Below are 23,205 nucleotides of genomic sequence, written 5' to 3'. Positions count from 1 at the left end.
ACCGAAAGTGAAAGAACAGAAAGTGAAGGTTTCACAAGGGCAGAAAGATAGACTGAGAAGAAGAGAAAGAAAGAAAGGGAGTATCTTGAAAGGATTTTGTCCTCGGATACAATCAGAAAATCAGATAACAGTTCTGATAAATCATTGTGCTCTCCAAAGAATGACAAGTCAAGCAAAACAAATTCATCAGATACAAATCTGAGGACAGAAGAGAGAGTAAAGAAAGAAACAGTGGTTAATCAAATGATTAACAAATCAAAGAAAGTGAAATTTTCACTTCCTGGCGATGAATTCGTTTCTTCGGAAACAAAGGAGCCACGTGTTGGCGATGAATCTGACTCGTCAAAGTCAGGGGAGCCACCAATTGAGCAAAAAGGATAAAATTCAGTCCCGCCAATAGATGATGTCAACTTTCCACCATTGCGGGCTGAAAATTTTACACAAAAAGTTGGTAAAGTGGAAAGTTCGAATCAATTCTATTCTGAAAAGAAAGGATTTGATGTCGAAAAGGCGTTCAATGGAAAAGTGAAAAATATATTTGGAAAAATGGTTGAGGGTAAGGTAAAGGGGGTTAAAGAATTTTATGAATCAAAAAGATATGTTCAAAACCCGAGTAAAAATAACTCAGATACACCCAAGACTGGTCAGTCTTGGGTGCCTATATTCCATACTTAAAACTCCTGACTTGCCGGAACTCCCAGGTTGGTAATTGGGGCGTAGGAATCGGCATCTTTCTTCAGAAATTCACAGGTTGGTAACTGTGATATTTCGACTTACAAGTGGTTAATCAAGGACATTAAGTTGTATTTAATTTAACTATCTTTCAAGTGGTATGATTATTAAAAATTGTTTTGTGATAAACCTACAAGTGGTTGAAAACAGTGTGATGAATTAAACCCCATGTTTGTGAAATGGCAGACAAAACTAATTTTCCGGAAAAACCATTTTGATTAAAACAAACTTAAGTGTTTTGAAATCATAATGGGAAAATAGTTTGTTGTCAGGGGGAGTTCTGACTGTTTAAGCCAAGTGGATGGCGAATTGAGGCAATTCTCATCAAGTTGTCGCTTTGTTTGTATAGTTTACGGTTTTATTTTTCAAATTTTCCCAGAAAATCAAAATTTGAAATATAATTTTGATTTTAGGGGGAGAAAAAATTAAAAAAAAAATTGAAAATTTGAAAAATTCATAAACATTGGAAAATTCAAAACGAGTTTTGTTGAGAAAAAAGAGGAAATGATAGTACATCAGTGGACTATCACAACATGCTAGAGAAATGGAAAGTCAAAAGATTTTAAACAAAGTATCACTAATGATGTGCCAGTAGGCTTCACACAAATAGTAGATTGTATTCGAGATATAAACATAAATATAAAAACTTGCTTATCTCGTGGGGAACATCTCTCGGATATATGGGTAACCCCCGAAATCTTGTTTGAAAGATCCCTCTTTCTGAGATACTAAGTCTTTATGCTTAGTGATATCTGGGGTATTATCCCGGGACTTCTGATTTTGCGGAAGCAATGGCCTAGTCCCCGTATAATACTTTTCGCTTGCTTGAAATAAAAGCACCGCCCTTAGCATATAAATGATGAAACATTGCAAAATGCTAATCATGTGCTGCTAAAGAAAAGATTCTCTAAAGGGAACACACCTAAAGTCGAACTGTCATTTCTCTGATTTTGCGAAAGCAATAGCCTGAGCTCTCACGGTCTCGCATTTAACCCTTTACAGATATCATCTAGGTATACTCACCTGTAAGACTGAATATTGGAATCTAGATACGGGAGTATATTCAGAGGTGGGACACTCGAATAAGTTCAAGTGCTTAAAACATTAATTTCGTATCTCGAATCAATTGAACCTGGTGTAGAAGTTTAAGTGGATAACAATATTGACAATCAGAAGTGAATTTGTTTAAGATTTAATGATTAATCAAGATCAACGGTGTTGGTGATTTGTCTCAAAAACTGATATGATCCTCTAACGCAAACTCACAAAAATATGTATGTGTATATTTTATTTCCAAAAACCCAAAAAGAATGTGTTTTAGCATAAAATTTTGAAAAATCAAAAAGATTTTACTTCGTTTTATTTTCGACAACTGATGTTGAAAAGCTGATTTTCAAAATTATAAGTGCTAAACATGATGAACGACAGTGGGTCGGGAGAGTTTATTTGAGATGAGAAATGATTCTGAAATGTTTAAATGGTTCATTAATTTGAATCAAAATTTTTTGAGTGTTACGAATTCAAGAGGTTAAGTAGAGTTTATTAACGTCAAAATTGTTTATATTACAGTTGGTAGAGATGTGTACAGGTTTGAGTCAGGATTCGTTCTCAAGGCGATAGGAAATTCCAGATTGCGATCCTGGAACAACTTAAGGGGGAGTCTGTTAGCAAAGGGGAGTTTGAAGAGTGAAAGAGCTAGATTCAGAATCTGGAGAATAGCTGATAATGGTGATTGAAGAGAAAGAGAAAGTTTGAAGGATGCTTCAGCGTCAAATATTTTGGAAAGCGTGAAGACTGATCAAGACTGAACTTTTGACGTACTAAAGTCTCATACTGAAGACTCCGTCAACATCCAAGGGGGAGGCTGTTGGTGCATATGTCTGTTGACTTCGTCTTATATCGAGTCTTGGTTTCGTTGCAGATCTGAACAAGAATGATGTCATCATTCTTGATGATGACATCATACAAGTGACATCACTCTTGCATCATGAAATAGTAACATCACACGAAATATGTAACACCTCGAATTTTTGTGTCCAATAAATAAATGACACGTGTCAAATACGACAAAAAAAAATATAAACCCGGATTTAATTAAGATATGCGGTAGGATTTTCGAATATGTCGACATGTTAATTTTATACCTCTGAGCGACTTCGTATTATAAATCCCGAGACCCCAAGCAAGTTTATAAGCACCTAATCTTAATCGGGTCATTAATAATAATCACAAGCCTACAAGTTGCTAATCTAATCCTAAGAAAATAATGCAAGACAAATAATTGGCCATAAGCCCATCCTTCTTGCAAACCCATATTGCATATGGGGTAGGCATCTGGTCAAGTATGGGTAAAAGGCCAGCCATCAAAATTATTAATTCAAAGTTGACCGTTCAATACATGAAAGGTTAATTTTTTTTTGCCACTGATGATCGCTTACGGACCGTAAGGGTTATGCCTTACGGATCGTAAGGGGGGTGAAGGGGTAAAAGTGTTTCCGCCATAGGCTTACGGACCGCAAGGCCCAAGCCATACGGTCCGTAAGCGATGCCCAGCGACAGAAAGTTGGCTGTTGGCTGTGTTAAACGGTAAAACATTAATGCCAAGATCTTCCAGAGATATGGGCGACCCCTAATCATATTTTAGCACTGAGGGACAGTTGTTGATCATCAAGGGAGCCTTGTAGACCCTTGTGTGATGATCTTAGTGATCCTCATTGCCTATAAAAGGCCATAAGGTTGCAACAATGTTCCTCACACCTTCTCTTGCATCTCTGATCATCTCTGGAGCTCAAGACTTCTATCTAAGCTTCACATTTCGTGCATAGAACTTCTGTAAGTTGGTTCAACCCTTTATGGTTTAGTTTTTGCTTAGTTTTAGCTTAAAAGTCAAAACGTCGTAATTAACGGTTGATATAACGGTTAATCACAAATGGTCCAGTGATTAACCGAATCAAAAGTAGTTATAAGTTGGTATTCATGTGGGCTTTAAACCCTTAAAAGGGTTCCCCCTGATCACCACTCTAACTAGTTCAAATGACGAGTCAAACATGCTTAGAAAAAGTCAACAGAAGTACTATTTTGCGATTTACGCATAATCTGTAATGTAGATGATATGTAACCTGTTTAAACACTCATAAAACATGATAATAAGTATATTAACAAGTCTAAGCTTGTTTGATCCGGCCATTTTCTATATTGACCCGGTTCGGAGCCGAAAGTCGCAAAGCTTTGACTTTTGCTTTGACTTCAGTTCTTACCCGTTTTAGTGTAATGTAGATATGCCTTAGGACTCTCTTACGACCAGGTTACATGATGGTATAACCCTCTGTGACCGGTTCGTCGTTTGTCCAAGTCTTTTACACCTTTCCGTTAAGTGCTTAAAAGTTGACCGTAACGCCCTTTTCAAATTAAAACGAGAATTTCGGACATGTGGAAGGACCATAACCTTGGTTACTGAATTCTAAGCATGTCCCTAAAGTTTCACGTCAATCAGAGGTCTAAAATAGAAGTTATGCTAAATAGCGCAATTAAAGAAAACTTTTGTAATAAACGGCGCAATTAGCATAACGCCTATCTAAACCAATATTACGACACCAAACCTTTTACACACTGATATAAAATAATATTTTGGGATTTTTAAAGATTTTTAATTATTTTTGACCTGCTCATAACCTGCGGTTATGGCATCGGTTCGGTAAATACCGAATATGCCCTTTTTGGCCATAATTTGAGTTCTACAAGGTCTTTTGACCCGATTCCAGTTGCTACTGATTTTAAATAATAAATAAAGTATTTTAGACTTTATAAACTGTCCAGGAAACTCAGATTTCCTGTAGAACTTAGAAAGCTCTTTTAAAAGCCTTTAAAATGACCGAAAAACCCCTACGGGGCGTATAATGAACTTAAACTCGTTACGGGCAATACGGAAGTTATCCTACTGATACCACAACCTCTTTAAAGCATGTTGACTTAGGAAAACAGTGTAGGACTCTTACGGTTACCCGTTGCGCCTTTTGCGCGCACGGTTCGGCTTATGTAACTAGTTTACATAAATTAGCCGAAACGGGTCAAACCATATTGTTTTGACCCCAAAATCCAGAGTATGATTATTATACCCATATAAAACAAGTCTTCAAACTTGTTGGGTCAAAATCACACTCCATTCACGGTTTTCGCCTTTCACGCGATTAAACCGTAATTATCCTTTGAAACCAACCGGTCTAAGCTACGGCAAATATAAAGACCCGTTAGGATTCTAATAGGTTATTTTTAAACCTTCGTTCCAGAATAGGAGACCAGTAAAAGCTATCTGTGATTTATTCAATTAAGGATTATACTTGCAAAGGTAAATACTTTTAACTTATTTTCCGTTATACGGGCTTGGGTTACGGTATCTAAAATACCGCTTGGTCGGGCAATTGACCCCAACTCATTAGTAGTTGGGTATTATCAATGTGACCCGTTTGAAAACTTGTTTTGTTGGCTTGACGCCTTTGGGGGCTTAATGACCATGTCCCGGATATCCTTGGCAGCATTTACGAATGGCCACGACCTTGACATCCCGGTGTAGGCGTACACCCGGCATTATGTCTATAATTATAAAAGTGTAGCCGTTGGTTACCCGCCACGGTTTTATACTATGTGGTGTGTCTATTAAACTTTAACCCGATACGACTCGGGCGACCGAACGCATAGTAACATGTAATTCTTTACAAGATTTAATTATAAATTATCCCAAGTTATAAAGAGTTGTGCCTTGAGCATTTAAACCAATTTTATTAAGCATTTTTACAAAAGTGTCAGTTGAATGTATTTACCAGTGTAAACTGACGTATTTTCCCCAAAAAGACTAAATGCAGGTACTAGGCGTAATCGGCTGGGATTTCTCCTTAGCATCACTAGAAGTCTCGCAAGCTTAAGATGCCTGAAGTCTGTTGAACAATACTTTTGTTATTTCTATTTGATCCCCTGTGGATTATTATTTCAACAATGGTGATACATTGATATTACACTTAAAGTTGAAATATATTATCTTTATGCTTCCGATGTGCATTCTTATATTGTGTGGTTTGACTATAACGTTGCCAACTACGTCACGGTAATCCCCCACCGGTGAGACACGTGGAATTCGGGGTGTGACAGGTTGGTATCAGAGCTAACACTGAGTGAATTAAACACTAGCCTTTTGTGTTTAATCTCAGTTACACAATTGCGCTTACTTGAGTCTAGACAAGAACATAGGACAAATTCGAATTTGTTATTCCAGTTTGTCTTTTTATTGTTTATTGTTAAGTTTTAAAAGCAGGAAAAATGCCACCTGCAATCAGACGAGGAAGAGGAGGAAGAGGCAGAGGAACGATCATTACTCACAATGATCACGAAGCTGGACCTTCGAACACGCGAGCTCCTTCCAGTACAAGGAGTGAAGAACCACAAAGACGAAGAAACCTTTTTGAACCTGCGAGACATTCTACCTCGCATAGCTCAACACCCTCATACCGCCATTCATTTGGACCAGACTCGGAAAATAATCCCAATAACCCTCAACCATCCTTTTTACCTCTACAGCGATCTGCATCGCACCGTGCTTTTGATGATCCCACTCCTTACTTCAGAGGTCAGTTTAACCCAGCAGATTACATTCAGGAACCTGCAGGCTTTGTCCCGTTAGGACCACAGGATCACTTCTCAGAAGACCATATGGATGAGGACACAGATCCCGTAGAACCTGCTCGTGGTACGCCCACACATCCTATCGAGATCTCTGATGGATCTTCTTTTCATGGCACACCTTATCAAGGGCCAGATAGTTTTCAAGCACTGTTCAACCAGCACGAGTGGTACTTCACACCCTCCCATCAGACATCGCAACACCAGCAGCAGCAACAGCAAGATCCCTCCGAGGATCCACGTTTTGTGGCAGTTACGCCACCACCTCCGCCACCGGTTCAACCAGAAATGCCTGATCCGCCAAGGCGTAGGAGATCGGGTGCTCGTATGTCCACCCGAAGAGGGGAATTCCACTTCAGCACCCCTCGACACTCTAGTGGTAGCCACTACCCGTCATTACAAGAAGAAGGACCTTCAAGTCCAGTACAGGAGGCGAACTCCGCACCAGTTGCACCATCTTCGCCACCATTTGGGTATGACCACCCAATACCTGCATACACGGGTCCAACGGCATACGACCCGTTTGAACAGCCGTCGCACACGCATTACAATTACAACTATGAGCGCGACCCATATGTGATAGCGGCTAGGTATAATGCCCGCTATCCCAACGGAGCTTTTGGAAACCTAGGGATACCAGATTACTCAGCTCATGGGTATCCAGCACCTCCTAGACCTCCAGTTCCGCAACCGGCACCACAACCACGTTTTTCTCCGCCCGAACAAGAAGAGATCCTCCACCGTTTAACTCGAGTGGAACGAGATTTCGAGGAAGAATGAAAGAACAACAGGGGATTCCTTAAAGGTCTAGCAAACCTGTTGAAAGGCAAGAAGAAGAAACGTGACCACTAGTCCTTATATATGTTCTAATGTAGTGCCTATTTTAAATAAGTCCATGCGTGGACTTATCCTTTAGTCCCTGCGTGGACATCTATCTTGTATTGGTCCCTGCGTGGACTTGTCTCTTTATTAACCTCTATGTAGGTATGTACTTGTTTAAAAAGTCCCGTTTAGGGCAGCGTGTAATCGTATTTGAAGTTTATGGAATGTTATGTTATAAATTTCATTTTTGTTATTACTATATATGAAATAAATCAAAATCATTCCTTTTAAATTTAAATCTGCCTAAATAAAGAATCTTAAGAGTGAAACCTAGCCAAGTGTCTTTTTAGACCCGGCCAAGATGGTAAGACCTGATTAAAAGATTCAGAATTCCAGTTAACCTCTGTAATCATGTTAACGTTCATGGCAGATGTGATTCGTTAAAATCGCACGCGTCATTCTTGTATAAGAATCCTTCTAAGGATTCCAAAGCCCAAATTAATGATATAATAAATCATGGGTTAAATCATCAATAAAGATGATCAATTATTTAACATCCATTAGCGATGTAGTACCTACGGGCCAAACTTGTTAAACATCCATTAGTGATGTAGTGCCTACGGGCCGAATTATTAAGCATCCATTAGTGATGTAGTGCCTATGGGCCATAATTGTTGTCATAATAAGACAAAAGACAGTGGTGGTCTATGACTCCCTGTCAGAAAGGGTAAAAGGACTACGGTTCAAACCTTCATGCCTTGATTCTCTGTAATCTCGGCTAATATTATAAAAACGTCCTCGTGACTAGGCTTTTGTGCCAATAACAATATTATTTGTAAGTAGGATAAGTATGTTCAAATCCTAAATAAAAGGAAGTAACAAATTAACCAGATATGGTCTCTGTTACCATGGTTAAAGAATTGCCATAAAAGACAATTCCATAATAAACTCCTAAATAAAATTTTCGTTATCTTCTGTAACAGACTCAAGTTACCATGGCTGATCCTAGTGGAGAAAATAGCCACTCGAAGGAAGACGAATATGATAACGCCCAAGTGCATCTGACGGGCGCAGAGTTGAAAGCTCTTGTCGATAACGCTGTCAAGGCAGCTCTGGATCGACAATATGAGGAATATACTGAATCTTGGAGTCGAACCATATCCAAACCACACTCCAAGCCAAAAACCCACACAAAATCTCACAGCAAACCGCTGTCCAAGCATAAAAAGGACGATGATAATCATTCGTCCAATGAAAACAATGTCCGTCAAGAAAGAGTATATACTGACGCATCTCGCGCTAGAGGCTGCACCTACAAATACTTTGTATCATGCAAGCCCCGAGACTTCAATGGGGAGAAAGGAGCGGTCGATTGTATGACGTGGCTTGACGAGATGGACACCGTGGTGGACATCAGCGGCTGTGCGGAAAGAGACGTGGTAAAGTTTGTGTCTCAATCATTCAAGGGCGAGGCCCTGGCTTGGTGGAGGTCGTTGGTTCAGGCCTCGGGAAAGGCTGTTCTATACAGCATGACATGGGAGGAATTCGTTTCTCTCATCAAGGAGAATTACTGCCCTCAACATGAGGTGGAAAAGATAGAATCCGATTTTCTATCATTGGTGATGACAAACCTTGACTGCCAAGCTTACCTAACGAGCTTCAACACGATGTCTCGGTTGGTTCCATATCTGGTAACCCCGGAACCAAAGAGAATCGCTCGTTTCATCGGTGGGTTAGCCCCCGAAATAAAGGCAAGCGTGAAGGCCTCTCGGCCAGCGACCTTTCGATCTGTAGCCGATATATCTTTGTCCCTTACTCTGGATGCGGTCCGACAAAGATCGCTAAGGAACAAAGAAGCTGAAAAGAGAAAGCATGAAGATGAAACTTCACGGAGGTCGAGCAAGAAACACCGTGGAAACGGTGATAACAAGAGGGGGTCGGAGTCAAGGAAGGATGGGCAACGGTCTGGTGAGAAGCCCAAGTGCAAGACTTGCAAGAGACATCACTTTGGAAAGTGTAGGCTCAACTCAAACTCGCAGACTCAGTCGAAGTCGTATTCTTGCGGGTTGTGCAAGTCAAAGGACCACAAAACCGTGGACTGCAAGAAGATAAAAGATGCGACCTGCTATAACTGCAACGAGAAGGGGCACATTAAGAGCAACTGCCCTAAATATGCCAAGAAGCCTGAAGAGGCCAAGAAGAACAATGCTAGAGTCTTCAGGATGGAGGCGAAAGAAGCAGTGCTGGATGACAACGTAATCACATGTACTTTTCTCGTAAATGATATCTTTGCAAGAGTACTTTTTGATTCGGGCGCTGATAAGTCTTTCGTAGATCATAAATTTTGTAAATTGTTGAATATGCCTGTCAAAACCTTAAACGTGAACTACGAGGTAGAGCTAGCAGATGGAACCATAGAAACCGTCTCCACTGTGTTAGATGGATGTGTGATATCCATTAAGAACCACTCTTTTCCTCTATCTCTACTTCCCTTTAAATTGGCCAGTTTTGACCTAGTATTGGGTATGGACTGGTTATCTCACAACCAGGCCCAAATCGTCTGCAACAGAAAGCAGATTGTGATAAAGACTCCGGCTGGTGAGTCGCTTACCATTCGGGGAGATACCCAGTACGGATTGCCTGAGCAAATGACTATGCTCAAGGCTTCTAAATGTCTAAAGAAAGGTTGTGTCATCTACATGGCACAGGTGATTATTGAAGAACCTAAACCGAAGATAGAAGACATTCCCGTCATTTCGGAGTATCCAGAAGTTTTCCCTGAAGATCTACCTGGTTTGCCACCAGATAGGCAAGTGGAGTTCAGGATTGATATCATCCCTGGAGCAGCACCTATTGCTAGGGCACCTTACAGGCTAGCGCCAACCGAAATGAAGGAGCTAAGGACCCAGCTGGATGAACTGCTAGCTAAAGGTTTCATCAAACCTAGTTCGTCTCCCTGGGAGCACCTGTCCTGTTTGTTAAGAAGAAGGACGGATCGATGCGTCTGTGCATCGATTATCGCGAGCTTAATAAAGTCACGATAAAGAATAGATATCCCTTGCCGAGGATCGACGATTTGTTCGATCAGTTACAAGGGGCAAGTTATTTTTCGAAGATTGACTTGAGGTCAGGCTACCATCAACTGAAAGTCAGAGATGAAGACGTGCATAAAACCGCATTTAGGACTCGTTACGATCACTACGAGTTCCTAGTGATGCCTTTTGGGCTCACAAATGCACCGGCTGCGTTCATAGATCTCATGAATCGCGTCTGCAAGCCGTACTTGGATAAATTCGTCATCGTCTTCATCGACGATATTCTTATATACTCAAAGAACCGAGCTGACCATGAGAAACACCTTCGCTGTATTCTCAAACTGCTACATCATGAGAAACTCTATGCCAAATTCTCTAAGTGCGAATTCTGGCTACGAGCAGTCCAATTTCTAGGACACGTTGTCAGCGAGCGTGGTATCCAGGTGGATCCCGCTAAAGTAGAGGCTGTCATGAATTGGCAAGAGCCAAAGACGCCTACTGAGATTCGTAGTTTCCTGGGGTTAGCAGGATACTACAGGCAATTCATTGAAAATTTTTCAAGGATTGCTGCGCCCTTAACTTCCCTGACCAAGAAGAAGATAAAATTTGATTGGGGCCCTAAGCATTAAGAGTCCTTTGATATTCTAAAACAAAAAACTGAGCAACGCTCCTGTGCTGACACTACCGGAAGGTACCGAGGAGTTCGTAGTTTACTGCGACGCATCACACACTGGCATGGGGTGTGTGCTCATGCAGAAAGGCAAAGTCATTGCCTATGATTCGAGACAGTTAAAGGTGCACAAGAAGAACTACACCACCCATGACTTGGAGCTGGGTGCCATTGTGTTCGCACTAAAACTGTGGAGGCATTACCTGTATGGTATCAAGTTTGTGATCTATTCGGATCACAAGAGCCTTCAACACCTGTTTAATCAGAAGGAGCTAAATATGAGGCAACGCCGTTGGATGGAAACTTTAAATGATTATGATTGTGAAATCAGATATCATCCCGGCAAGGCGAATGTAGTCGCTGATGCCTTAAGTAGGAAGGAGAGGGTGAAGCCCATCCGAATCAATGCCAAGAGCATTGAAGTCAAGAATAATTTGATTGAAAGGGTGTTAGCTGCACAGAGAGAAGCTGTGTTGGAAGCTAACTATCCTAAAGAGAAGTTAGGAGTAAATGAGGAGCAGTTAACTCTTAGCAAGGACAGAATTCTACGTTTGAATGGACGAATATGGGTTCCGATTTATGGAGGACTACGAGATGTTATCCTCCAGGAAGCCCATAGTTCCAAGTATTCTGTTCACCCGGGAGCTGATAAAATGTATCAGGATCTAAAGACAAATTATTGGTGGATAGGCTTGAAAAAGTCTGTAGCCGCTTATGTAGCAAAATGCTTAATTTGTGCGCAAGTCAAGGCTGAGCATCAAAAGCCATCTGGCTTGCTACAACAGCCTGAGCTTCCCGAATGGAAGTGGGAATGCGTAACTATGGATTTTATTACCAAGTTACCCAAGATAAGGAAAGGAAATGACACAATATGGGTTATCGTTGATAGACTGACTAAGTCAGCGCATTTCTTACCCATCAAGGAGACTTATAGCTCCGATATGTTAGCCCAGTTATACGTTGATAAGATTGTAGCCCTGCATGGCATACCTGTATCTATTATCTCTGACCGGGATACTAGATACACGTCGCACTTCTGGAAAAGTTTCCAGCAATCTTTGGGCACACGATTGAATTTTAGTACGGCTTACCATCCTCAGACAGACGGTCAGAGTGAGTGTACTATTCAAACGTTGGAAGACATGCTACGTGCATGTGCTATCGATTTGGGTGGTAGTTGGGATAAGAACCTACCACTAATCGAATTCTCCTACAACAATAGCTACCATACCAGCATTAAGGCTACGCCCTTTGAGGCATTATACGGTAGAAAGTGTAGATCACCTGTTTGTTGGGCGGAAGTTGGAGATGTCCAATTGTCTGGACCAGAGATAGTTTTCGAGATGACGGACAAGATTGTCCAGATTCGAGACCGTCTCAAAGCTGCCCGAGATAGGCAGAAAAGTTACGCAGATCCAAAGCGTAAAGATTTTCACTTCGAAGTAGGTGAAAAAGTGTTACTTAAAGTATCACCCTGGAAGGGGGTGATGCGTTTCGGTAAGAAAGGCAAACTAAGCCCGAGATACATAGGACCTTTCGAGGTTATCGAACGTGTCGGGTCAGTTGCCTATAAGTTAAACTTACCAGAGGAGCTCAATGGAATTCACAATGTGTTCCACATCTGCAATCTAAAGAAGTGCTTCGCCGATGAATCATTGGTGATACCACATACAGATGTGCATATAGATGAGAGCTTAAAATTTGTGGAAAAACCTCTGTCGATTGAAGATCGACAGGTAAAGAAGCTTCGAAGGAAGCATGTACCTATCGTGAAGGTCAAATGGGATGCCCGTAGAGGTCCCGAATTCACGTGGGAAGTTGAATCCACGATGAAGGAAAAATACCCTTATTTGTTTCAGTAAATCTCGGGTCGAGATTTATTTTAAGGGGGTGAGGATGTAACACCTCGAATTTTTGTGTCCAATAAATAAATGACACGTGTCAAATACGACAAAAAATAATATAAACCCAGATTTAATTAAGATATGCGGTAGGATTTTCGAATATGTCGACATGTTAATTTTATACCTCTGAGCGACTTCGTATTATAAATCCCGAGACCCCAAGCAAGTTTATAAGCACCTAATCTTAATCGGGTCATTAATAATAATCACAAGCCTACAAGTTGCTAATCTAATCCTAAGAAAATAATGCAAGACAAATAATAGGTCATAAGCCCATCCTTCTTGCAAACCCATATTGCATATGGGGTAGGCATCTGGTCAAGTATGGGTAAAAGGCCAGCCATCAAAATTATTAATTCAAAGTTGACCGTTCAATACATGAAAGGTTAATTTTTTTTTGCCACTGATGATCGCTTACGGACCGTAAGGGTTATGCCTTACGGACCGTAAGGGGGGTGAAGGGGTAAAACTGTTTCCGCCATAGGCCTACGGACCGCAAGGCCCAAGCCATACGGTCCGTAAGCGATGCCCAGCGACAGAAAGTTGGCTGTTGGCTGTGTTAAACGGTAAAACATTAATGCCAAGATCTTCCAGAGATATGGGCGACCCCTAATCATATTTTAGCACTGAGGGAGAGTTGTTGATCATCAAGGGAGCCTTGTAGACCCTTGTGTGATGATCTTAGTGATCCTCATTGCCTATAAAAGGCCATAAGGTTGCAACAATGTTCCTCACACCTTCTCTTGCATCTCTGATCATCTCTGGAGCTCAAGACTTCTATCTAAGCTTCACATTTCGTGCATAGAACTTCTGTAAGTTGGTTCAACCCTTTATGGTTTAGTTTTTGCTTAGTTTTAGCTTAAAAGTTAAACCGTCGTAATTAACGGTTGACATAACGGTTAATCACAAATGGTCCAGTGATTAACCGAATCAAAAGTAGTTATAAGTTGGTATTCATGTGGGCTTTAAACCCTTAAAAGGGTTCCCCCTGATCACCACTCTAACTAGTTCAAATGACGAGTCAAACATGCTTAGAAAAAGTCAACAGAAGTACTATTTTGCGATTTACGCATAATATGTAATGTAGATGATATGTAACCTGTTTAAACACTCATAAAACACGATAATAAGTATATTAACAAGTCTAAGCTTGTTTGATCCGGCCATTTTCTATATTGACCCGGTTCGGAGCCGAAAGTCGCAAAGCTTTGACTTTTGCTTTGACTTCAGTTCTGACCCGTTTTAGTGTAATGTAGATATGCCTTAGGACTCTCTTAGGACCAGGTTACATGATGGTATAACCCTCTGTGACCGGTTCGTCGTTTGTCCAAGTCTTTTACACCTTTCCGTTAAGTGCTTAAAAGTTGACCGTAACGCCCTTTTCAAATTAAAACGAGAATTTCGGACATGTGGAAGGACCATAACCTTGGTTACTGAATTCTAAGCATGTCCCTAAAGTTTCATGTCAATCCGAGGTCTAGAATAGAAGTTATGCTAAATAGCGCAATTAAAGAAAACTTTTGAAATAAACGGCGCAATTAGCATAACGCCTATCTAAACCAAGATTACGACACCAAACCTTTTACACACTAATGTAAAATAATATTTTGGGATTTTTAAAGATTTTTAATTATTTTTGACCTGCTCATAACCTGCGGTTATGCATCGGTTCGGTAAATACCGAATATGCCCTTTTTGGCCATAATTTGAGTTCTACAAGGTCTTTTGACCCGATTCCAGTTGCTATTGATTTTAAATAATAAATAAAGTATTTTAGACTTTATAAACTGTCCGAGAAACTCAGATTTCCTGTAGAACTCAGAAAGCTCTTTAAAAAGCCTTTAAAATGACCGAAAAACCCCTACGGGGCGTATAATGAACTTAAACTCGTTACGGGCAATACGGAAGGTATCCTACTGATACCACAACCTCTTTAAAGCATGTTGACTTAGGAAAACAGTGTAGGACTCTTACGGTTACCCGTTGCGCCTTTTGCGCGCACGGTTCGGCTTATGTAACTAGTTTACATAAATTAGCCGAAACGGGTCAAACCATATTGTTTTGACCCCAAAATCCAGAGTATGATTATTATACCCATATAAAACAAGTCTTCAAACTTGTTGGGTCAAAATCACACTCCATTCACGGTTTTCGCCTTTCACGCGATTAAACCGTAACTATCCTTTGAAACCAACCGGTCTAAGCTACGGCAAATATAAAGACCCGTTAGGATTCTAATAGGTTATTTTTAAACCTTCGTTCCAGAATAGGAGACCAGTAAAAGCTATCTGTGATTTATTCAATTAAGGATTATACTTGCAAAGGTAAATACTTTTAACTTATTTTCCGTTATACGGGCTTCGGTTACGGTATCTAAAATACCGCTTGGTCGGGCAATTGACCCCAACTCATTAGTAGTTGGGTATTATCAATGTGACCCGTTTGAAAACTTGTTTTGTTGGCTTGACGCCTTTGGGGGCTTAATGACCATGTCCCGGATATCCTTGGCAGCATTTACGAATGGCCACGACCTTGACATCCCGGTGTAGACGTACACCCGGCATTATGTCTATAATTATAAAAGTGTAGTCGTTGGTTACCCGCCACGGTTTTATACTATGTGGTGTGTCTATTAAACTTTAACCCGATACGACTCGGACGACCGAACGCATAGTAACATGTAATTCTTTACAAGATTTAATTATAAATTATCCCAAGTTATAAAAAGTTGTGCCTTGAGCATTTAAACCAATTTTATTAAACATTTTTACAAAAGTGTCAGTTGAATGTATTTACCAGTGTAAACTGACGTATTTTCCCCAAAAAGACTAAATGCAGGTACTAGGCGTAATCGGCTGGGATTTCTCCTTAGGATCACTAGAAGTCTCGCAAGCTTAAGATGCCTGAAGTCTGTTGAACAATACTTTTGTTATTTCTATTTGATCCCCTGTGGATTATTATTTCAACAATGGTGATACATTGATATTACACTTAAAGTTGAAATATATTATCTTTATGCTTCCGCTGTGCATTCTTATATTGTGTGGTTTGACTATAACGTTGCCAACTACGTCACGGTAATCCCCCACCGGTGAGACACGTGGAATTCGGGGTGTGACAAAATAAGATGCATACACGAAACACAATTGAATTTTGTGTGAAAATATAATTCTAAGATGCACACACACGAAACAAAAGTTAATTTCGCGTGAAATTATGTTGTAATTTCGTGTGAACAGTAAATTGGTATTTTCGCTTGAAATGACATGTGGTCATTTCAAACGAAATTAGAAGCCTATAAATAGGCATGTTCAGTTTCTCATTTGTAATGGAATTAGCTAGAGTGTCACGAAGTGCTGCTGAAATTCCACCGTGTAATCAAGTATATTTTGAATGAGAAGCTTGTTTTAAAGTGAAATATTATGTTTCTACTCAGTTCTACACTGATTCTAAGTTGTTTGATTGATTCCGCCTCTCAAACAGTTGTGTATTGCCTCTGATTGACTCATTCGATCGTCAAAACGATCCTACAATAAAGCCTAGATTTCTTCAGTTTCAGCTACGAACTAGATTGACGGAGGCGATAGATATAAATGCACCAACAATCGGAACCCTAGCCGCTTGACCGTCGTCACTGATGTAGCTATGGCAACCACCGATCTAACATCCCTCGTCCTTTCATGCTCTCTTTATCTCTCGCATTCTGTCTTTGTATTTCATCGCTCCAGATCTAGAATCATCCGGTTTGAGAGAAAAGAGAGAAAGAAGAGATATGTTGTCTTGGGATATATGTTGTTGATGTGCACAAAATGCAACATATAAATTACATCAATTGTGGCATAAAACTAACCCTTTTTAGTACTAATGTTGGAAAAAGTGTGTTTTTGTCTTCCTTTTGTATTTCCAGGATTAAATGAGCTCAAATAAACAAAAGAAGCAAAAAGACAGCTAAATCTAACATAAATACAAGAAAAGGAACAAACGTGGCATGTCTGGCCTCCCGACAGCATCTTCCCAAGCAAAACAAGAGAACAGAAGGCTGAACACGCCCCGTGCTCAGTGAGCACGGGGGCGTGCCCAAGTGTCAATAGAAAAGACAAAGTTATAGAAGCCTCTATCGCCCACCACGGGCCGTGCTCAGCGGACACGGGGCCGTGGTCAACTATAAGATTCGCAGAATCCAGGCAAATCTTAATAGTACAGATACGCTTCTGCACACGGGGTCGTGCTCAGCGGACACGGGGGTGTGGTCAACTAATGCAGACAAACTGCAACTAATGAAGAAAGAGAGAAGGATGGACACGGGGCCGTGCCCGAGCTTCTGTTCAGCCTATAAATAGGAGTGCTTGGATCACTTGCAACTCATCCCTTGGCACACCACTTCTCTCACACTTCATCCACCACCCACCACCATCACAACACCATCATCCACCACCATCATCCATTGTCCATCATGGAGTGTGTGAGTCGTCTCGGGATTCAAGATTGATCGTAAGAGTTCTTTACAATCACAGGCCATGTTTGCCTAAGTCTCTTACATCACTTGGTGAAGACAAGTGTTTACAGTAATACTTTTTATTTTTAATCTTTTTGCACTTTTTAATTGGTTATGTATTAATGACTTTAATAACTAGTTTCTTATGTTGAAGGTGATTCTTCCTTATCGTTTGTCCGTGGTGTCTTGGCATTATTTTACTGTCTATATAAAATAAAAGATTTTCACCATTCATATCTCCACGATCTATATGGAGGTATGTTGGCTACCTGGTCGGGGGTTAAGGGAACGGTTTAGTAAGAGTCTTGCCATTGTTCAGTGTATAGATCCTGCAAAGGACCTGGGTCAAATTTAGTAGGACCTCCTTCAATACCCACCGGTATTGGATGGCGGGGGTCCAAACTCTTTGATCCCCTCATAAGTTAAACTACTATTAAAACTTTAACCAAGGATGGCGCCATATCTGAACTTTCTACGTAGTGTATGAGCTCCAGTTCTAGTACATACATAAAAGAACCTCTATAAGAACCCGAACGCTTTCTCAGAAAAAGACTTAAAGCTAAAAACCAAGAGAAAGTTTCGGGGGACCCACTTCCAATGGCGGACCAACGTACCCTCATGGATTACCTACAACCCACCGTAGGTAATCTCGACGCCGCTATCAATGCACCGAATGTCGAAGCTAACAACTTCGAACTTTGGCCACATTTGATACAAATGCTTCAAAACTCCGCAACCTTCCATGGGCTTGCGGACGAGGATCACCATCTACATATTACTAATTTCTTAGAAATATGTGATACCTTTCGGATCAATGGAGCATCAAACGACGCCATCCGCCTTCGAATGTTTCCATTCTCACTAAAGGACTGAGCAAAGGCTTGGCTCAACGCCCTCCTAGTTGGCTCGGTAAACACCTCGGATGAACTAGCCCAAAAATTTCTATATAAGTATTTCCCTCCTGCTAAAACGGTTAAATTAATGACTGAAATTAATACATATTCACAAAAGGATGGGGAATCCTTATATGAAACTTGGGAAAGGTTCAAGGAGCTATTACGAAAGTGTCCTCATCACGGTCTTGCGATATGGCAACAAGTATCCACTTTCTACAATGGGTTGTTGCCACACACAAGACAAACACTTGACTCTAGCTCCGGGGGACTTTTAGGTAATCGCCACCCTCATGAAATATACAATCATATTGAGTAAATTGCTCAAACCAATTTTCAGTGGCACACCCCCCGAGGCAATAAATCTATTGCCCCGGGCGCCCATAAGGTTAATGAAAGCACTTCTTTACAAGCCCAAATTGAGGCCTTTTTTCAAAAATAAAAAAGTTAGAAATGTCAAAAACAATCTCGGTTATGGCTTGTGAAGGGTGTGGTGGGCCACATGAAAGTTGGAGTTGTATGAAAGAAACAGATGATCAACCAGAATCGATAAACTACATTGACAACAGACCTAGGTCGTCGCACTACAACAAAAATGGCTTTTTAGGACCTTTTCTGTGGGACGCTTGTAAAAGATGGTCCTAAAAAACTATTTAATGGGACTGATGAACTTTTGGGGTCCTTTTATAATATACTCTACTAAACCGGTGTCCTAAAAAACTATTTAATGGGATTGATGGTTTTTTAGGGTCCTATTATCCTATAATTTAATAGGACACTTAAAATGTAGATCCTAATAAAGTACTTTATAAGACATTTAGTTGTTAGTGTCCCATTATGTGGTACTGTATTAGGACACTTGATCATCTGGGGTCCTATTATAACATAACTTAATAGGACACGATGTAGTTAAGTCATAAATGTTCAGTGTTATAGGACTCTTTCTAGTCGAAGTCATATTAGAACTTAACTTAATAGGACAATTGACACTTGGGTCTTATAACTTTAAACTTTATAGGACGCTTAATCATTGTGGTGTTATTATAATACAACGTAATAGGACACTTGATATTTGAGTCATAAAACATTAGTTTTATAGGACGCTTATTCGCTAGAGTTTTATTATAATATAACTTAAAAAGACACTTGACACTTGGGTCTTATAAATTTCACCTTTATAGGACGCTTAATCATTGTGGTGTTAATATAATACACTGTAATAGGACACCTGATATTTGAGTCATAAAACATTAGGTTTTATAGGATGCTTATTCGCTAGAGTTCTATTATAACATAACTTAATAGGACACTTCACACTAGGGTCTTATGACTTTAACCTTTATAGGATGCTTAATCATTATGGTGTTATTATAATACACCGTAACAGGACACTTGATATTTGAGTCGTAAAACGTAAGTTTTATAGGACGTTTATTCGCTAGAGTTTTATAACACTACAAAAAAAATGTCATTTAGTGGCATACAAAAAATGCCATTAAACCCCAAAAAGTGCCACCAATGGCCCTTGTAAGAATGTGTGGCACACAAATAAGTGCCACTAGAAGTGGTGACACTAAAGCCTTTTAATGGCACTTTTTAATTCTGCCGCTAGAAATTTTTGGACTTTTAGTGTCACTCTTTTTTTGCCGCAATACAAAAATGGATTTTTGTGGCATACATTTTGTGTCACAAAAACTATTCATGATTACATAACCATACTACTTTTAGTGGCACTTTTGTTTTGCCTTAATATAAAAGACTTTTATCGCACAAATTTTGTGTCGCTAAAAACAAACATCTTCTTTGCACTACAAATGTTTATCAAATTAATTTGATTACTTAAAACTGTTTTTATTTACAATATAAAATAAATCACACAATCACAAGTGTCACTAATAAAACAATAGACATCTTCATCTTCTTTGTTATCATATGAAGTGTTCGATCCTAGGCATGCAATCCCACCATCACATACAACATGTGTCCACTCCATCATGTCTCTCATTAAGACTCCGCTATCATCATCTGAACCCGATCCTGTCGACATATACAAAACAAATTCATGCATGCTAGTTGACTAATAGGAGTACCCAACCAAATATTTATTTCAGGTCTTACCTTACCTGGAACCCGCGTAGCTCTCAACATCCCACAACATTAACTAAACGTAACATCCTCCAGCATAAGCCTTCTCAACCCACTATATTTGATTTTAATAACTTCATCTTTAGAGGAGATCATATGTTCCTTCAGTTGGTAGGTCTACCAAACAAAGCTTTCATATATTGCTCAATGATAGTAAAAATAACTACCATTTTATACATGCAAAATAACTAAATAAGTATGGTACTACAACTTGTGTATGGATTAAAATTTGATATAAAAGTAACTAAAAATTTGATTAAAAAAATCAAAACACCATATATATATAATCTACTTAATCAGTTATTCTAATCTAACTGATATTGACGAATCGAGGAATCAAAAAAAAAAAAAAAAAAAAAACATAATACATGCTCATCAATCAAGCCAATCATAACATATATTGTTTTTTATCAAAAACCTATTTTCTTACACAAAAGAACAATGATACACCTAGCGGTGTTAACAAGCCCAGAGGCTTGAGATGTAGGTAATGACATTGCCTTTTACCTTCGAGCCGAGCTCAAGGTTTAAAAATAAAGCTTGGATCGAGCCGAGCTCGAGCTTTCATATGTTAAACGAGCTCGAGCTCGGCTCCGCTAGTTTGCACCCCTATAGTTAAAGACCACCCAATATAATTAAAGACCTTTGACTAACTAAAAATATTGCAGCTATTAGCAAAACTATGACTTGTAGCACCTGCTACCCATCAATTAACAAATAGAGGCAAAATAAACCCAACTCATTTGTTAATCGACCAGGAGAATAGAAAGCAAAAGAAAATTTAATAGATATTGATCTTATTTGAATCAAATCAACTTTATGAGATCTCTGTTTAAATCTCAAAATGATGTTAACCATGATACAACTTAGTTAACTGATGTACTCTATTTTGTTTGATATAATAAATTGATTTAAATGTCTTTTCCCTTTTAAGCCCCATAATCCCATTACTTAAACTGAACCAATAACAGTTTCTCTTCGATTCAACTTTTCAGTAATCTTGTTGCATAAAAAAAGCATACAAATTCTAAGCCATCAATTCATTATTAACATACAATTAAAAATCATATCTTAGACTCAACCGAATAGACTAGCCCAACATCCTATCTGACAAAGAAGAAGTCGATTACAAGTTACAGGAAAAGAATACTTACAATCGACTCTTGAGAAGAATGCTAGCCCAACATCCTATCTGACAAAGAAGAAGTCGATTACAAGTTACAGGAAAAGAATACTTACAATCGACTCTTGAGAAGAATGCTAATCACCAAACGCCGCTTATACTCGCAATCTTCGTGTGCGTGAGTAATGCAGATCCAACTTAGGGATATATTGAGATGAAAGAGTCCACAACCTACCGATGTGTTTGGTAAGTTTGCTAGTAACAGATTAGACCCAAATTTATTAATTAAGTTGTTAAGTGTAAAAATATACCTATATTTGTAAGCAATCTGCAACGAAATGAAACTACCATTAGCATATTAAAAACACAATTTGACATTTTTTTTCTCAAACTGTACCCCTTTTCTGAAACTTAAAGAACATGAGAATTCTGTAAATTTACAAACCTTAGGATCCTTTGAAGAATCATTCTCCAGATTCCCTGACCTTGTAACGGAGGGATCACCTATAAAGTTTACGTTAACATGAACTCAAATAAGAGAATTTAATCTGTCAAAGTTTTTAACATTCTACATGTACATGAATCATGAAGATACAAATTTGATTTAACTTAGTTTATCAAAGATGTAATAAACTACCAAGAAGAAGTATTTGTATCAAATTTATGCCAAAATCAAATGTACAGGGGATTAATTTGCTAGGAAAATAAGAAGATGAAATTAGGGTTTTTACCATGAGATTATAAATTATGCAGTTAATGCACTTTCAGACACATATCTGCTGAACCCGACTAATATCCGCCAATTAGCATCAACGGAACCATTCGTTGGTACCAATCGCCGCTAGCACTCGATTCCGGTATCTAGGTGACGAGTTCCGATATGGCGACAACAGAAACAACGATGCCCGACGATGAGGGAATTTGACTGCAATCTGATGATGTTAGGAGATGGGGATGGAAGAAATTTTAGGATTGGAGTTGCCCTAGTTTGCAAAGGGAAGTTGATTTGATGAATGTGATTTTGGGGGGAGTCGTAGAAGACTTAAAATGCTTGAAAAATTCTAATATTAGCTGGGAGGGAAGAAATTTTGGAGATTTTTACTAAAAGATTTGGGATTTTTTGCCATTTTCATTCAAAAATCTAATTTGTTCTATTTTTTCTATTAAACACTTGAATGAAAATGGCAAAAAATCCCAAATCTCAGGGACGATTTTGGCCAAAAAAAAGTCTGACGTTTGGATGAAAAAAATGAAGGACTAAATGGTACAAAAAAGTTGTTTCGAATGAAAATGACAAACATGCCCAAATCTCAAAGACGATTTTGGCAATTTACTCTAAATTAAAAAAAAATGAATCTCATCTTGAAAGAAAAGATATTAGAATATTTACGAGAACCATTTTTGCTATGCACAAATAAATAAGTGTAAGTTATATTATGTAGAGTAAACTGTCATTTTGGTCTCTGAGGTTTGGCCAGTTTTGCCACTTTAGTCCAAATATCAAACCTTTTGTCATTTTGGTCCCTGTGGTTTCGTTTTTTTGCCATTTTGGTCCAAATTTCAAATTTGGCCAGATTCCCTAAGTTAAAACCTGATATTGTGTCTTTACCCTCAGGGGTATTTTAGTTATTTTGGAATTATTATAACACATTTTTAATTAAACAATACACATTAATCAATAAACCCTCATCTTCATCTCCCCCTTCAGATCTTCAA

The 23,205-nt window shown here is 39.2% G+C and overlaps 1 long non-coding RNA gene and 1 other non-coding gene across 3 annotated transcripts; both read right to left on the bottom strand.

Annotated features, from left to right (window-relative positions):
* Positions 1–18,303: 18,303 nt before the first annotated feature.
* Positions 18,304–18,410, bottom strand: LOC118484378. The gene has a single exon (XR_004873489.1). It is a non-coding gene; the product is annotated as a small nucleolar RNA R71 (small nucleolar RNA).
* Positions 18,411–20,023: 1,613 nt separating this feature from the next.
* Positions 20,024–22,561, bottom strand: LOC110891382. Of its 2 annotated transcripts, none has more exons than XR_002565273.2 (6): positions 22,221–22,561; positions 21,935–21,993; positions 21,801–21,817; positions 21,521–21,720; positions 20,340–20,529; positions 20,024–20,258 (listed from the first exon to the last, which is right to left on the bottom strand). It is a non-coding gene; the product is annotated as an uncharacterized LOC110891382 (long non-coding RNA). The 2 variants fall into 2 exon arrangements; XR_002565272.2 differs by having other exon boundaries at positions 21,606–21,720; positions 22,221–22,556.
* Between the last annotated feature and the right edge of the window lie 644 nt (positions 22,562–23,205).

The sequence above is a fragment of the Helianthus annuus genome, chromosome 11, assembly GCF_002127325.2.
Source record: "Helianthus annuus cultivar XRQ/B chromosome 11, HanXRQr2.0-SUNRISE, whole genome shotgun sequence".
Taxonomy (NCBI): domain Eukaryota; kingdom Viridiplantae; phylum Streptophyta; class Magnoliopsida; order Asterales; family Asteraceae; genus Helianthus; species Helianthus annuus.
Note: the sequence above shows the minus strand (reverse complement) of the source record. Positions and strands in the feature narration are given on the sequence as shown.